Source organism: Bremia lactucae, linkage group LG15 (assembly GCF_004359215.1).
Source record: "Bremia lactucae strain SF5 linkage group LG15, whole genome shotgun sequence".
NCBI classification, from domain to species: Eukaryota; Oomycota; class Peronosporomycetes; order Peronosporales; family Peronosporaceae; genus Bremia; species Bremia lactucae.
Window position 1 is genome coordinate 3,099,808 of NC_090624.1, and position 4,964 is coordinate 3,104,771.

The following is a 4,964-nucleotide window of genomic DNA, read 5'->3' on the forward strand; positions in this document are numbered from 1 at the left end:
TTTCGCGCTTTTCAAAAAGCCAAAAGCTTCCACGCAATTGCGTGAGGTACTCATTCACTTAGGTGATCTTTAATGATCAAACATAAGAGTTAGGCTTGCCGTATTACAGACGATGCAACAAAAGTGAAAATTGGCATGTCCAACTTGGCCCGATGTGGCAAATTTTGGACCTTAGGCTCATGCTTCCCAACCTATATATGCTTGGGCTGTATGAGGTCATTATTACCAAACTCAGACGAATGTTTGAGCCGCCACAAGCCGATTTCAGGGCTCGAGCAGAGCACCAAAATTGAAAGGAGGCGCAATGTCATCCGCGCTTGAGTCTACGAGCTTCTAGCGATTGGCGTCGAATGCAATTATTCGACGCTTACAACCACTGAAAAACTAATAAAACATTTGTCTCTTTGAATTTCAGAGATCTGCATTTTTTGTGACGTTGCAGGATCAGAAGAGCGCTCTCCACCTACTGACTGACCCCGTCGTTATTAACGATCAGCCTTGCCGTTATTATTGTGCAACAGCGTCGGCTTCGCGCCATCCGCTATTTTTAGTGGAAGGTCGATCGATTTTCTCAGTATTTTTAAGCACTAGGCGAGGGTAACTACACTCATAGGCATAGTGCACTGTCTTTGACAACGATTGCATCTTCGCAATTGCTTGTAACTTGAAGAGTGAGGCTCGGTAGCATTGTCTTGTTCGACGAATTTTCTTATCAAGGGCTGCCTTGAACTTGGAGATATTAATCTCTAAGCTTTCAGGTCGACGCAATGCGTCGACCACCAGCAGCATGTAAATGCTGCTGTCTCAACAGGGATGCCTGTTGAAATCGTTGCCGGTGAAGCAAGGTTTCGGGCGACGTTGAGTTCATGCTGTACGATGTCGGTCATAGCCGCATGTAGTTCGTCTCTTTGCAGAGGAAACAACATGTCGCTAACGGCTGGCCCGCCTTCGAGCGTTTCAATTCCCATTGTACGACAAGCCCATATATTATATACCTCCGTTTTCTTGTCATCTATTTGGACGATATGCTCCAGAGTCTACACAAGCCTTTTTAAGCTGAAGTCCTTCGTCACGTTGCAGAGATCGCTTAATCAAGCGCTTCTAGTTCGAGCTGGAACAGGTGGATCTTGACAGGACCGCCTGCAATACCCTTGTTACTAAACACAGATTTCTGTACTAATTCATCAAGTAGATGACTCACGATACAACTCATTAGGGTATCGTGAATGCTTGACATAAGCATGAAGGGGCTAGAACAATTCGTACTTAGCTTACACTATTTCTAACGCTTTGAGAAAGCCTCAAAGCCCAAGTCTTAGGTGTTTAGTATTTTTAACTCTGTTTTATATTTTGTCTTTTAATCATCCTAAGTTCGAATGGTTCCCTTGGACTCATGGGAGCCACCCAATCTACGTGCCTATATCTTACTGGCTAATGATGGGACTGAGCCCATTAAACCAGCTAAAATACGACGTGCTTCTTTCGCTACCTCGAAAGTAGCACCCCTACTTAAGTAACATGTAAACTTAATCGAAACTACTTATGTAACGGGGCGGCCCATTACATCACCCCCTTCTCAAGACAGCACTCACACACCGTGAGTGCTCAACTACAAGACCCTAACGGCCGCTCAAACCAAACGATGACTGAAGACGCGAACGCCAACACCACAGCACTCCCGCGCACTGTCAGCGGGAGTTCTATAGACCCCGTGATGGATCAGCACCTGATCCCTTGGGCGCTATTCGACTTGTCCGGAGCTCGAGCTCCGGACTCTCTTGAAACGATGCAGGATTACTTCCGACGTTTCCGTGGATTACGCGGGAAGAGTCTTGATGGCATCTCGTACGAGTCGCTCCAGCGTTCTTGGTGCGCGTTCATCCGGCGGTGGAACCGGATGTTTGAAGACGGAAGGAGCTTTCAGCAGTGGCTTGCTAATCGCGAAGATATCCACGCCGAACACTCAGTCGGTGTGCTGCGCGAGAAGGTATGCGAGAACGCGTGAAGGTAGATCGACTCTGCTGCGTTCACGTGCACGAATCTTGTAACTCCTGTGACTCGATGCCTCGTCCAACTCGCGAAACTTGGCAACGACACGTCGCTGAGTATCCACTCAGCGAAAATGAACAGCTCTGGATTGGACGGTATGAGCGCAGCTTGATAGAGCACAAGTCCGCGGTTAATCGTGGCGCGGCACGCTGGCGACACCACTCGCGTTCTCGGGGTCGTGGTGCCACGCGCTCGCCACGACGCTCTTGTTGTCGCTCTTCCTCTCGTCATCGTGGTGATGTTTCACCACGACATTCTCGCAATCGCTCTTGGTCTCGTAGTCGTGGTGACTCTTCATTACGACACAGTAGTCCTTCGTCTCGTCTTCGCTCACCGCGAGAATACTCAGGTCGTCGACCAAATCTGAACCAAGCGTATGCACGGACTCGTATGCCTGAACGACGTCTGGAACGTCTCGAAGAAGCGAAGAGCGCGGTTCCCACGTATCCTACTCGGGTAAAAACCCGAGCCAACGTACACGATACTTGCGCGCGGTTGGAACCGCGCGCGCATGGAGTCGCGACGATGGTCCTCGTGACCCAACAAACGTTCCACGATCCACCGCTTCTGACCTTCCGCGTCCACAAGCGGCGGTGGGCCCTCGCGATGGTAATGCTGGCGTCCTGGTTGCCCAGGACGATATAGATGCGGCTGTGAACAAGGCTGCCGATGCCCAGCTGGAAGCTGAAGCTGCCCTTGATCGAGTTGCGCGGGCTGAGAGAACAGCGAGCGAGATTCGACAGTCGAACCCCGAGCTGCTTGAACGGATGCGGAACCTGGAACGCCAGGTTCTTGGGCACGCGCAGACTGGGACGCAGCCGCGTCCGATGTCGCTGGCGCGTCGAGCAAGGCGAGAGGGAAGGTCGACCTATGAGCCTTTGACTCCGAGGACGGAGCCAACCGTGAAGCGTAGCTGGACGATACTCCTTGAGCCGCCCGACGTAAAACGTCGGGTGAAGTCGCAGTGACGAAGGGATGTCCAGCGTGTATGCGTCGCCGATTGCCTTGAGTATCGTGAATGGGCCGATGAAACGTGGCGCGAGTTTGCTCGCGCCGAGATTGGTTACTTCAGAATCTCGTAGGCCTTCAAAAGATAACAATACACGATCACCCTTCCTGAAGGTACTCTTGTTCTTTCTGCCACGTTTGTCTGCATTCGCTTCATGTCTATCCACTGCAGATCGAAGAGTATCGCGTACAAACCTCGTGATGGCTTGACGTTGGAGTATAAACTCTGACACAGCCATGTCATCAATTGGTCGCGCCGATTCAATCGGCGCGTAGTTGGATTGAGGTCTTCGCATAACCGAAGAAGGGTCAATCAGCGTCTGTGCAGCCCATTAAGCTAGCGGGGACACCACGTGGCGTCAAAATAGAGGACTTCACCTTGGATTGGGTGACAACATTCGCGCTCAGAATACCGTGAGCTGCACTCGACCGTTGTTTACCACTATCACCCCCCGCCAGAGTGGAGCCACGAAGAGCCGTGGGTTGACCCACGGCAAGAAGAGTAGGTACACGAGGATGATGGGCCGAATTTGCAAAAAATGGCGTCAACCCTGTTGACGCGTGAACCGCGTTGTTGAGTGCAAACTCCGCGAGTGCCAAAAATGCACTCCAACTCGTAAAGGAAGTCGCGTAACTTCGAAGAACATCTTCAAGGACCCGATTAACCCTCTCTGTTTGCCCATCCGTTTCCGGATGGGCTGCTGTCGACATTTGCAGCTTCGTGCCAAGCAACTCGAACAATGACGTCCAAAACGCCGATGTGAAACGAGGATCACGGTCCGAGACTATGTTGTCTGGTAGGCCGTGATGGAGAAACACAGCGTCAATGAAGTGCACCGCGGTCTCAGCCGCGGTGATCGTTGCATGTACAGGCACCAGATGTATCATTTTGCTAAATCTGTCCACAAAGACCAGAATATTCGTTCGGTCTTGGCCATCGGGTGCAAGCCCGAAGATAAAGTCCATTGAAACCGAGCGCCAAGCCCCAGATGCAATCGGCAGAGGTCGCAGGGGTGCCTGCGACGATGGAGATGGCTTCACTTGCTGACATATTTCGCAGGTGCGAATCCAGTTTCGAACCCACTTGTACATGTGGGGCCAGAAGAAGTCACGTGAGACAGCCGCGAATGTCTTTTCGCGGCCCAGATGACCGCTAATTGGGGCATCATGGTACGCGTGGATGATACGAGCACGCAAATCCAAGTCATTCGCAACCCCCGTTCGAAGTGCATCGAAATTGTCGATGCTGTATAACAGCAAATCACCATCCATACTGTATCGTTTAATGTGTTCACGCTTCGTTCGCGCAAGAGCTCCCAGTGCAGCATTAGTGGGAGCGCGCAGATAGGCAATAAGGTCCGTGCAATCCGGATCGTTCGCGTAAGCCGCGACGATTTCATCGAAAAGGCATAACTCGGGAGTGACTCGAGTTAGATTCAACGACACACACGTCGCACATCGATCGTCTTCATCGTCGTCGTCAGTTGCCTGACAATGTCTTTTCGCGGCCCAGATGACCGCTAATTGGGGCATCATGGTACGCGTGGATGATACGAGCACGCAAATCTAAGTCATTCGCAACCCCCGTTCGAAGTGCATCGAATTTGTCGATGCTGTATAACAGCAAATCACCATCCATACTGTATCGTTTAATGTGTTCACGCTTCGTTCGCGCAAGAGCTCCCAGTGCAGCATTAGTGGGAGCGCGCAGATAGGCAATAAGGTCCGTGCAATCCGGATCGTTCGCGTAAGCCGCGACGATTTCATCGAAAAGGCATAACTCGGGAGTGACTCGAGTTAGATTCAACGACACACACGTCGCACATCGATCGTCTTCATCGTCGTCGTCAGTTGCCTGACGACTCAGTACCAAACGAGGATCATAATCTGGATGTCGTAACAGTGCG